Source organism: Aptenodytes patagonicus, chromosome 1 (assembly GCF_965638725.1).
Source record: "Aptenodytes patagonicus chromosome 1, bAptPat1.pri.cur, whole genome shotgun sequence".
In the NCBI taxonomy this organism is placed as follows: Eukaryota; Metazoa; Chordata; class Aves; order Sphenisciformes; family Spheniscidae; genus Aptenodytes; species Aptenodytes patagonicus.
In genome coordinates this window covers 129,984,794-129,997,722 of record NC_134949.1, presented here as the reverse complement: position 1 = coordinate 129,997,722, position 12,929 = coordinate 129,984,794, and the positions used below count along the sequence as shown (strand labels likewise).

Sequence of the window (12,929 nt, the reverse complement as noted above, 5' to 3'; positions counted from 1 at the left end):
TAGTAGTTAGAAGGAACACAATAGTCAGCCCGTCATTAAAACAGGGGTCTACTTAACAATAAAAAGAAATGAACATCAATAAATGCAGCGGTTTATTTTTAAGGCTAAGAAGTGTCAAAAAATATACAACTACAATTGTTTGAGGCGCCACCGTGCCTCTGGAAGTCATCATAAACAGTGAAGAGCTCGAGGGAGAATACTGCGGCAGGCAAGGGAAGTTAAACGCGTTACAGGTGCAGCAATCTTAAACGCTTTCCCAGGAGAACAAACTGGGTAAGTTGGAAATAGGAGGGAAAGCCCGAAGTAATTGATAGGGGACAAAAAAAGAGAAAGGAGGCCACAACAACATGCTGAGAGGCATGAAAATCACCGAGGTAAAAGGGCTGTTCCATGATTACACATACTTCTAACCCAAACGTGAATAGGCTTACACAGATTTTCACCATGGTTATGGCTTGTTTTCATGGCTGGTGAAGAAAATGCATGTAAAACTGTTCTTTCAGTAACCAAACTGTTGCATTTGTACAGTGATGAAGCAGCTGTACCCTTTGTTTTGTTTACTGAGTGGTTAATGCAGAGATGCACTTCAGATTTCCTTCCCAAGTAATACAACCTAGTGATTAGCAAAAAACAGACTAACTCTAACTTTGTTAAAATAGGAAATAACAGTAGGTATCACCACTTGGTTTGGAGGTCTAGCTTTTTACAGAAAAAACACCCACCCACAGCTCCTGCAACGAGCAACTGGTATTTTAGTCTTTTGACACTGCGTGGTCCAAAAGATAAACATTTTGCACAAGAGTTAAGGCTGTTAGCCCTAGCCTCTTGAGCAAATTCCAACCCATGCGACCTAAATTCCTCCTGTGTTTTCAGCTGGATACTCTGTTTTTCACTTCCTGCTCTGAAATTCTTGAATGATGTTGTTAAAACGAGACTTTGACCTTGGAATGCAGACTAACAAAACAAAAAATTAAGCACCATTTCAGGTACTGCCTGAGACCAAGTTCCCCACGTCTGCCAAATTTCTGTCCTTCCGCGAGGCATGCTCTCCCATTTTCTCCAGGTTTTAAATCCAGGTTTAAAGTCGCCCCAATTCCTATATAAAGCATCTGCATAGACTGGGATTCTACTGACTTCACACTCTATGAAGTAGTCACGCGCATAAACGTAAACGTATCAAAAGAAGAACCAAGAGCAACAAAAGACCCATTTGGCTTTTTAAAACGCTGGTGTCCCCGAACCAGGTATCTGTTCTGAGGGAGGCAGCGTTTCAGTGAAGAATGAAGTCAGCCCTTCGCGCATCGACGTCAGCTCCGAAGCCCTGCCCACAGCCCGTTGCCAGACGGCGGGCCCGAGGCCTAGAGGCGGTCGAGGCCCGAGGGAAGGCCCAGCCGTTGCTGAGCTGACCGGTGCGAAAGCCGCAGCCGCCGCACACGCACCGGACAACGCCGCCTCTCCCCCTGCTTGCCCTGGGCGTTCCTGGCCCCGGGCGATGAGCGGGCACGCCGTACCGCCTCGCACCGCCACGGCACCCCGTAACCCCCAGCGCCCCCCTCCCCTCGGCTTTGTCCGCCCGTCCTCCCGCACGGCGACCCGCGGGCGGAGCGGCACCGCCCGCCGCCGCTCAAAGGCCACCCCCGGCACCGCCAGGCCCAAGGGGAAACGCCGGCGGAGCGGCCCCGGCTGCCTCCCCCGCCCCGACGGGGCCCAGCGCGGCGGCAGCGGAGGGGAGGGCCGGGCCCAGACGGCAGCGCTGACGTCATCATCCGGGCCCTCCGCGCGGTTCGCCCGGCGGGTCACAATGGAACCCGCTCGAGCCCAACCGACGTGAAACGGCCGCGCGCGCGCACACACGCCGCCTCGCACACCCGACCCCCCGCCTTCCTCGCGCGCGCTCCCTCGCCGCACACATAGGGGTGGGGGCAGGCGGGCCGCGGCCTGGGCCTCGCCGCTGCGGCGTGAGTGACAGCCCGGGGGAACGGAGGCGGGGAGCGCGTCACGCCGTTCGGGTGGCGGAGCCGTCGCCGCCGCCGCTGCTCTAGGTCGGGGCCTGCGGCGCGGGCCCGGCGCCGAAGGCTTTGCCGGGACCGCCATCTTGCCCAGGGCCCCGCCAGACGGAGGTGCGCCGCCGGGAGCGCGAGGAGCCGCCGCCGCGTCTCGCCTCGCTCCCTCCCCCCTCCCCCGCCCTCCCCTCCCCCCGCACGCACGGAGCCGTCAGCGCAGAGCGCTCCAGCCGCCCGGGCCGGCCCCTCCGCTGCCACCTTCCTTCCTGCCTGCCGCCTGCCCCCGCGCGTAGCGGCCGCTGCCGCCCAGCCGAGCCCCGGGCCCCGGCGAGAGGCGCGGGGTGCGTGTGCGCCCCCTCCCCCGCGTGCGCCCGGTCCCCGGACGGGGCGGAGCGGAGCGCGCAGGCCCCGGCCAAGCCCCAGCCGGAGCCGAAGCCCAGGGCCGCCGGGCAGGAGCTGGTGACGCAGGAAAAACGCCCCGGCGGTGCCGCCGGCGCCGGAGAGAGCGGAGCGGCCAGGGCCGGGATCTGAAGCGCGGGCAGCGACGGCAGCTTCGCCCTCCCTCTTCCCGTCGCAGTACACGGCGCCCGCCCGGGGGGGGGACCGGGGAAGCGGAGCCGCCCCCTCAGTCAGCCGGCTGCCGCCCGGGATCGCGGGGCCTGGCATGAGACTCTGCCCTGCTGGCTGCCTGGGATGAGGCAGTCCCCGGCCGCGCTCCTTCGGCAGCACCCAGGAGGGCACCGGGCCGTCGCAGCAGCAGCCGCGGGACAAGGGGAAGCCGTGCGGGGGTGAGTGGCGGAGCGCTGTGCCCGGGCGGGGCCGGGGGCTGGAGCCGAGGCCGGGGCCGGGACGCGGCGAGGCGAGGCGGCTGCGCCGGGGCAGCTGTTCGTGCTGCAGCCGGCCGCCGTCGTGCGGAGCGGAGGGAGGCGCTCCCCGGGGATGGGGCTCCCCGGGTCGGGGTGCGGGACGGCGGGGTGCGGCGGGGAGGAGGGGGCGAGCCGGGCCCCGCGGGGCGGGGAGCGGGGGCGGTGGGGTGGGGATAACGGGCGGCGGGTGGCGGCAGCGCCTCCCTCGCAGCCCCCGGCGTGTGGCCCTGCATCGCTGGTGTTTTGGAGGGCAAGGGAAAATGGCTGACGGCTCCTCATCCTCTCCCCGGCTGCCGGGGGGTGGAAGTGCTCCCCGCCCCGCGCCCCTCGGGGGGCTCTGCCAGCCGCCGAGCGGCCCCTCCCGCCGTCCCCCCCCGGTGCCGCCGGGCGAGGAGGGCCCGGTGGCTCCCTGCAGCGCTGCACCCAGCCTTGCCTCCCCTGGTTCTCGCTTCCCTTCGCACCGAACGCCATTACTGAGGTGGAGTGATTGGAGCCGTGTAGGCCCGGGCGACGCCTGGAAATAAGGCCCTGCCGAGGCGCTTTTCCTACAGTCTCAATGAAAACCACCAGCACCAGCTCGTTCACGCCCGCTGTAAACATTATTAACACGTAGGCCACTCCTCTAGTCTGGGCTTCCAGCAACCCTATTTCGAGGCACAAAAAACGTTTGTGGCTTTTCGCTTTTTTCTTTCTCTAGTTCACCCTGCTGCTTCTCCTCGAAGTTATGTCTTGGGGCTTGTCTGTCGCGATTTATTTTGGGAAAAATAACCCTCTGCCCTTGTCCAAGGTGTGTGGCAGGGGTAGTTGCGTGCAGTTTGGCCACAGTTATTCTCTGTATTGTCTTCAAGAAAACGGAGGATTTCACCAGTTGGATGGGTTGTTGGGGTTTTTTTGTGTGTTGGTAGTCACTCTGTTAACGTGTGCTGTCCCACTTTGTGCAGCATTGTTTGTATACAGAGAGAATAGCCTTTGAAAATTATTTATTTTGTTCTTAAGTGATTTTGTTGTCGTAGAAGCATCCAAAAATGTTGAGGCGGTTTTTAAGATGCCATATTTCATTTTCAGGTTGCTCCCTCAGAAGTCCAGTTGTCCCCACAAACAACACACAGCCATACAGGAAAAAAAATTCTTTCAGAAAAGAATTGTTCTAATTAAATGTTCAAAGGACTCCCAGGCTCACTGTAGACATACTGTGTCTGTCTCAGCTGTCTTCATGTTGTCTGTACAACTTGATTTATATTCACAGTTCTGCAGTTGTAGTCATATCGCTGGACGTTTGTATCAGCCCAAAGACCCTCTGAAGTCACAGGCTCAAAGCTAGCACAAAGGCCCACTTTTGCTGACCTAGTTGCAGAACTGGGGCCTGTATTTTTAAAAAGTTGTTGAATTTAGATATTAATATGCAGTGTTAAGTATACTAGTGGCAACACTTGTTATGGCAGGCGGACTAGGTAACCTGTGTTTTTCAGCAGGCTTCGCAAATGCCTGACAAATGGATATTAAAATTGTTACGTTTAGGAAGGGACTATTGATGGGTGTTTGGAGGATTGACCTTTATTGATCATGGAATTGAAATGGTGTCTCTAGCGAGGAAGATTTAGGGGTGACTGAAATCTGTAGGCAGCTAACTTTTTCCTTGATATTTTAAGGTTTTACTTTGAGAAGTTGGCAGAACTCCTCACCATAAATGTTCCTGATGAAGTAATGTGTTTATTTCAGCAAAACCTAAGTCATACATGAGGGTCTTGGGGGGTTTTTTTGTTTGTTTGTTTGCTTGTTTTGTGGTTTGTTTTTTTTTTTAAATAATGCTTTTGATTCTTTGAGTTGAAGTAATGTTTATTCTTTGAACCAATAAAGTACAGTAGCTAATATCAAGAATTTTGGGGAAGCATATAAAATATATGTATTGATTATTCTGTTGCAATACCCTGGGCAACAGCGATGCTTAATGATAGCTTTGAACGAAAAACATAAACATAATCATAAAGCTGCAGTGGAAGAAACTCAAGTATCAGCATGGGGTTTTTTGGGGGGGGCAGGGGGGAATCTAGCTAAAAATAAATGTAAGATTGTATCATAGTAACTTTTTCCTCTCTCTCCAATATCTTTTCTACTTTTCTTTTGTGTAGGTTTTCTTAGTGGTACTTCTTTTGGGTAGCCTTTGTCTTAATCTTTCCAGGCTGCTGCTTCATGTCTTGCAGAATTTGCCCTTGTGGTGATACTTCTGCCCATTGAATTGACAGGAAGAGTACATCTGGAGGTGGTTATCAATAAGGATAGGAGTAGCAAAACTGTTTACTGTCTCTGTAGAAATAGACCAGTGCAAGTAGTCTGTGTTCTAAATGCATGCTTTTAGGTTTATGCATTTTATTAATATTCTGGAATTCTTACAAGTGAGACTCAGGATAAACAAAATAGTGGATTAGTGTCTGTTCAACAAAATTAAATAGACTTTTAAGAAAGTAAAGGTACCTGTAATACATTTGTTCCAAGACATCTTATATTTAAAATTGGAATTAGCTTAGGGCTTTCCAATATGAATACAACTTTGGGTAAAAATGGATAGGAATTCAGTTATTTATTAGTAGGAACAAATTACTTTTAAATGGTTTTAAAGTTATGTTTCTGTCAGGTGTGTATTGAAAATATATTAAGTTCCATGTGAAATATTTCTGTCCTTCCTGCTCTCGTTTAGAAATAAGTTCAGACCTTATTTCAGGTATTCGAATGGCAAGGACTTTTGGTTAGGCAGTACTCTGAGTGTGTGTGTATATATGCCTTCCCCCCCCCCCCCCCCCCCGAAATACTGTTTTATATATCCTAGGAGATCTAAAAAGTGTAGGTATGTTTTGAAAACATCCTGAGCAGGATAGCCTCTTCCGTGAAGTAAATGAATTAAAGGTGTCCCTTACTGTTTTTCACTTAAAGCATGATTTATTTATTTTTTAAAAAACAAGCCAAACCCTTCAAAAGGCTCAAAACTGTTATACTTACTTTAATTCTTTTTCTTTTAATCACAAACATTGCTTAATTGAACCAGTAGTCTTGCTTATCCAGCACTTGCAGAGACCAGTGTGAAGTGGTTGTCTGAAGATGTAAGAAACTTTGCTGTTCACTTGAAAAGCTGTACATAAGAAGGCTTTTGTGTCCTTTAGAAAATTGTTTCCTGGATGTTAGCATTAGCGTTGATCTGAACATGTGACAGTGGTTTCTCTTGTTCAGGTATCTTAAGTTTTTCTTATAACATGGATGTGTCTCCTTTTGAAACTCTGTGTAGCTGCATCCAGTTTTATTATCCGTATCACCCTTGTTGAAAATCAGAGTTCAAAATTTAAAGCTGTACTTGAGGGTATGTTTTGGGAACACAGCTTGATAATGTCTATCTTTTGTTGTAGTACCCTGCCTTTTGCAAAGCTAGCAATGCTGTGTGCTGTTGCTGTAGACTTGTCTTATATCTTACACGATGTTTGTGGTATATAAATACACAGCTTTTTTTTTTTATATATAGCTGAGCGTTGTTATGCATACTGTCTCCCTGACACAAACCTAATGAAAAAAAGAATTAAAACTTAAGCTGTACTACTATACCTGCCCTTTACCATTAGTGTAGAACATTCACCACAATCTTTATTTTGTTCCATTTTTCTTAAGAGGTTCTTTCTCTGCAATATCCAGTAGTGACGAATGTCAATTGCTTAGCTGTCTTGCCAGGCAGTTGGTTATGTTTAGGAAGAGCAGTTTGGTAAACCTTTGTATTACTGAATGGTAGTTAAAAGAAACAGTCTTTCCATAGCAGAGGCAAGGGATGGAAAGAAGGTCTTTCATAAGCATATGCTTGCATGCAGTGAGACTTGAATTTTCCTGCCTGGGAAGTTTGAGCTACTTTGGATTTATGTGTTAGAAAAATGCAGTGACATTTTTCATATACTAAATCTAGTTTTTGTTCTCTTATTAATGTAGGAACATCTTAAAGTTCTCACACTGTTATAATGAATTACAGTTTCGTAATGAGTTGAGACACCTTTTTAAAACAGTTGTATTGGCTGTCTGTTATGCTTAAGGCTGTGGCATGACTTGAGAATATGGTTAACAGAGGTTCCCTCTGCACTTCATGACAGAACTATGTTTGACTTAGGTCATCTTGTTTAGAGTCTTGAATAGATAGACAGTGGCAGAAAGCCGTTCTGTCATGACTTTGCACCCTCAAAATGTCAACTACTGCATTTCTGAGACATTACAGTGTCCACTTGAGCCCACTGGTGCTTTGAACACTTTCTGTAGATCTGGCTTGGTAAAATAATTTAAAATATTGAACGTTGGTGAGGTTACAGGAGAGCTGTTAATAACTTTCCCCACAATAGAGGAGAGGAGGAAAGTAAATAAAGTCTTAAAGTAGCCAGTTGTGACTTAGCGTAAAATCTTTTTGCTTCTTTTTTTTCTTAAGGGCGCTTAACAGCACAGCTGTTCCTTTTGCATTTTCTGTTATGAATTTTCTGATATTTGCTTCATTTTATAAGAAGCCATTAGTTACTCATTTTATTTGAGAGTTGAATTCAGTCTGCTTGATATCAAAGCTTTTTGGTTGCTAGCTGTTTTCAAATAAAAATTAAAATGTATCTTCACAGGCTTGCTTTCTAAAGGAAACATTACTGATGTATGGTTTTCTTAAAGGATTAGATAGTATTAACTGTAAGAATGATTACTTGGTTTTGGTTAACTTCTTTGTGTTAGTACACCTCCAAAAGAGATCCATGGGATGTAGATTTAAAATCTAGTCCTGTTTTGAATGTTAGTATTTTCAGCTTTTTTCATGAACTTAAAATGAAGACTGCTTTAGAAGTAATGCATAGCTATCAGGAATGTTATCGTGGGGAAACTTTTATTTGTAGCATCCTTGATCTGCTTACAAAAACAGTATGTAACCCTGTTTTGTGATTTAGTTTTCCTTACACATGTAACTGCCAACAGAAAAATGTGATTTTCTGGCATATAGATCTTTGCATGGACATCTTAGCAAATCACTCTGGTAGTTAGCGTTTAGCCATGAATTCACTCATAAGAGGGAATTCCACATTGCATCATTCCTTAAAGATGCACATCTGTGAATGGAGAACTCTCACAGAAGAAACCTTTTTTCTAATTTTTTTTTTAAGCTGAGATTCAAGAATATGTTGAAGGCAAGACACAAACATGTGACTCTGTAATGTTTGCTCATGTCCTTTTCTCCCCTCTGCTATAAACTGTAAAAGACTTCTCTAGTATTTTTTTAACAGAAGTGTTGTTCAGATGAGTGCTTCAAAATAATGAAAAGTACACGGAGGGAATTTCAGGGCTAACTTTTCATTAAGCTTTCATGTAAAATACCCAAAACTTAAGTAATAGAAAATGTCCCTAGAAGAGCTTTTGTTGAAGACAAGTAACACTTTTTTGTAACAGCTGAATGGCAACATGGAATGACACAAAAATGTATGTTATAAATTCCATAGGCTTCAGTCTGTAAGTCACTTAATTGCTGCTTAACCTTTTCTCTAGCTTCAGAGGGACTAGGTGTGGGAAGAGGAAAAGGTATTGTTTTGTGTTAGGGTGGTCTTAGCTACAATGCTCTGAAATGGTGAAAGAAGAAAAAGGAGATTGTTTAGAAATGTGTTCAATAAAGAAACAACAGTAGTGATGTGTGCCATGTAGGATCCCTCTGTTACCAGACAGGCTTTTTTGGTTGGAGGGGAGTGTCCCTGCTAGCACTGTGGTGTGGGATAGTGGTGACAGGCCTGTATTGACTGTGGGTGGAACTTCAGTTTTCTTGTCCAGAAATGAAAATTGACAGTGAGGGAAGAAAAGTCTCTTACTTCTCTAATATAAGATGAGAATGAACATTGCTGTCAAAATATACTGGCATCTTAGTAAATGATCTTTGCATCTTTTGGTGTTTAATTTTTTTGCTGTCTTAGCAATGAACTCAGTGTGTTTTTGAATAAGTTTCAACAGAAAAAGTCCATGAATTTGAAAGTTAAATAAGAAAGCTGGATCCGCTTAGCTTAATTTTTAGGTGAATAGGTTGGTGAAAGACCAAAATTTTTACAAACGAAAAGCTTAAACTGTAGTTTAAACTATATTTTATATTAGACTTTGTATATTTCTAATTTAGAAATGAAATGTTAATTGTTTGGTGATTTCTGACATTTTCTTTTAATGCATTTTCCTGAATCCTTTAGCTGTGAGGATTTCCACTATTTTTTTTTTTTTTTTTTTTTTTTAAATTGTGACATAAATTCTCTGGAGCTTGAAGGTGAAAACTCCAGTGACTTGTTCTGCAGTTTCGGGCTCCAGTTTTGCACAGCCCTCCATATGCCTTGACCTGTCTTTCAGACAGTGCTTTCTTAATCACTGTGGGACCTTAAAATCCCAGGTCTTTTCCTGACTGCTTATAATTGTGTGTGTGCGCGCGTGCACACACACCTACAATGGGAATTTTTTATAAGATGATGTACTGACTTTTCCCTAGGTGAGGTAGTAATGTCTGATCTCTTAAGTGCTTTATAGCTCTCTTGCTGTGTCAGAGTTTCTTCATGATAGTTTTGGTAATTAGACAGGAAGATAACCTCCAGATTGCCTGAAAATTCTTAACTGTTCGTATTCTTGTAGCATTTTAGCCAGATTGCTGTGGTTGACAGTTTGTAACGTGTCTAGTGAAGATGTAACTTGAAACGTGAATTCCCCTTATGGCATTTGAGAAGCCATTAATTCCTTTCCCTTTCCTTCCATGTTTTAGGATTGGGAAAACAGAATTTTTTTCATAAAATGAAAAGCTTTGAAGTGAAATGAAAAGCTTCATTTTCATCAGTGGCAGTGGATGCAGTAAGGTTAGCACAGTGGTAGTAAAACCTGTAAGCTAATGTGTCTTCAGCCATGGAAAAAACCCCCATGTGATCAGTATCAGCCTCTGGTTAGCAGGTGTATGACTGAAGTTTTTCACTTATCTGCACCATCCTAAGATTTTTGACCAGATGAAGGAGGTAATGCATCCTGTCATGAATTTTCCTTTTTCTTCATATCACTTTCCTGATAATGGAATGAATATTTAGAACCAGTAGCAACTCTGGATATGGTACCTAGAGGCAGCTGGATAAGGACAGTGAATGACCAAGATGTTGTTAGTTTAGTTTTGTTGTTGGCAAGTAGTAGCCAAAATGAGTTTGATTTAGAGATTCAGATGCACTGTGTTGATTGATTCTTAGTTGGTACTTCAGAAGATCATCTTTTTCTAAAATTGAAATTGTACTTGATACTTGAATGTCCTGTTTGTTTATATGCTTTATATTTACTTAGGTGCGGGTATCACACAGGAAGATTGGGATGATGTAGAAGTTGTATACGTTATCTAGACCAGCAGCAAGTAACTAACAGTTGAGAGCAGAGAATCAAAATCTCTCCTGTGAGAGCTGCTTCACGCTTTTAAGTACGTGCTTACACTGTACTACACTAAAATACAGTTTGAGGGATTTTCAGTGTTGATGAGCCGCTGTGGTTCTTCATGGGTCTGAAAATACAATAAATAGTAGTAGTTCACACTTACAATGAAGACTAACCTTTTAGTTCTACTTTTGATTATTCTAACAGCAAAATTTTGCTTTAAATGTGAGTTTATCATTGTATGTCATTTAACTTCTAAATTACAGTTGTCCACTAGAACTCTTTATTCCATATCTCTTTAACATAATCAGCTTCTCTAGTGTATTTGATGAATTTAAGTTCTTTTCTCAGAACTTCTGTGCCAGAAATGGGGGGGGGGGAGAGCCTTAACAACCATGCTGACATTTAAACAGTTCAGCTGCAATGTTTTTTCCATCTATAGGAATTATGAAGACATTATTTTGGGGGTAAATTTCTGTAGACTGGTACAGTAGGTATAAGAAAAACTTTGCTTCTTTCACAAGCTCTGGAAATGTTTGTTTTCTCTTAAGATACTTTCTCATGATTTTGAAGAAGTTTTCTCTTAATAAGAATTGAGGATATTTTGTTTAAATTTTTGTAGTTTGCTCCTACTTGCCTGCTTTGTCTGGTGTTATTAGTCTGCTTTAAAGAAACGCTGGGGTGAGATTTTATTGATCTGATGAGATTAGTGTCTATGCATTTACCTGTCTTCTTTTCCTTCCTGAATATCTTCTGTTTAATTCATTCTGTGTTTTCTCGTGCCATTTTTCCTTGAAAATGTTACTTATGAATTCAAAGTGCCCAATTGTTTTAGTGGATATCTTCCTTTGGACTTCCCCCCCCCCCCCCCCCCCCCCCCCCACTTCTGGGTAGCTAATGCTTCTGAGTAACTAATGTTTTGTTTCACCAAAATTGGTGAGGTTAGGTGTATACTTTGGAGAGACTTTCTTGCTGGGAAGAAAGTGTCTTCTTTACAGAAGTCACAGGGTGTGTATAATTAGTTGGTTTTTTTTCTTAGCTTTGCTGAATTTGTAAATATGAGGTTGATGTTTGAGATACCTTATTTTTGCTCAGATGCTTGATAAATGCAAATGAAAAGTTTGATTTCTCCTGCCCCGCGGCCCCCCCCCCCCCCCAAGGTAAAACAGAAATTGAATTTGGGTGGGAGTATTACTTTTTTCCTAGCTACAGTGTGTATTATTTCATCAGGACTTGGGGTTTGTAGTATTTCAGAGTGGATTCCTCAGCAGAACTAAAAGCCTGATTTTTAAAATGCTTCCATTATTCATTTTTCAGTTGAACTATCAGATGGCTCAGTGAAGTTACTTAAAAATTGTGCATGGTGAAAAACAAATGATGCAAAGAGCCTTGGAAAAAATGCACGAGTCATGATCTGTTTAAGCATTTTACCATTTAAGGGGGATATTTTCACTTGAGCCATGGGTAATTTAAGAAGATTCCTCTAAGCTTACATAAAAGTAGAAAATGGGGAAATACGAAAATGAAACTTGTCATTAAACCAGTGGTTTTTTCCCCCCCACTTAATTACGACCTCTTCCTCCCCTTGGATCTTTGACTCATTCAGTCTGGAAGATGGATTGGATTGGATTGTCATTCAGTGTTTTATCTTTGGAATTCATTCTGTAAATGTGTGTGCTACATCAGTCTAAATCCCATACTGAGTAGAATTATTACTCTGTTAATAAACTTGATAGGTGCTTTTCACTCTCAGCCTGTACATTTTCCAAACATTAACGTATTATTTCTCACATCGCTCTGTAAATTAAAGGGCTTGTGTTGTTTTTTGTTGTATCGACGAAGAGTTGAGGCACAGAGGCTGTAAACTTCAGAAGTACCTCCTGTCATAACTTTTCAACAGCTTTTTGTTAGATGTTCAGGTGTTACAGATGCAGCTTATGTTGGCGTAAGTTGTTTTGTCCTCCCTTGCTCTTCCTCAGTTTTGCCTTTATCTTGGTACCCAGAAAAATGAAAGGAGGATGAAGAGGTTAATCTGAAAAATCTGTGATTTCTCCAGCAACGTATATGAACAAGACGCAGACAGAATTAACTTCTCAGGGGTTCTATATAGCTGCCTTATAACCCAGAGATTTCCCTTTGACTTCTGTAGTTCTGTTTCTTTTCTTGTAAAACATCATTTAACTTCTGCAACAAGTAAGGTATAGACAATTTTTCTTCCTGGTGCCTCAGTTGATTAGTTTACCCAGGGGACTTAGTTTGATGGAAATGAACTTTAGTTTGATGGAAATGAAATTATAGTGGAAACCAGATTACTCTGAAAATCCCAAATTATGTAGGAGAAAAATGACAAATTGAGCCTCTGACAAATCTAGAGAGCATGTTCTGTCTGCCTGTCTCTCACACAGACACAAAATTTTGTTATATGAAAATTTCTTTTGCTAAAAAGTAGTGAGACGTTGACTGTCACAGCTGTTGTACTCAGTTACTCATACTCTGTCATCTCTAATTCCAGTTTTCTTGACCTGAATTTCCAGATATTTGAATCGTGCAGTCTTGTTTACATTTAGTAACTGACCTTTTTTTTTTATTTTTTGTCAGCTTCTATGTCTTACATCATCTGCATTACTTGCTGTAGCTTTGTCACTGATTT

The 12,929-nt window shown here is 44.0% G+C and overlaps 1 protein-coding gene across 2 annotated transcripts in view; it reads left to right on the top strand.

Moving 5' to 3' along the window:
- The first annotated feature begins 2,383 nt into the window (after positions 1–2,383).
- The window catches only part of USP9X (ubiquitin specific peptidase 9 X-linked), a 105,950-nt gene continuing 95,404 nt past the window's right edge, over positions 2,384–12,929 (top strand). Inside the window, exon 1 of one of the 2 annotated variants that reach the window (XM_076355320.1) lies at positions 2,384–2,791. The gene's annotated coding sequence lies outside the window, so the exon portion shown is untranslated. The remainder of the gene's footprint in view (positions 2,792–12,929) is intronic. The other variant, XM_076355309.1, reaches the window with a different exon arrangement.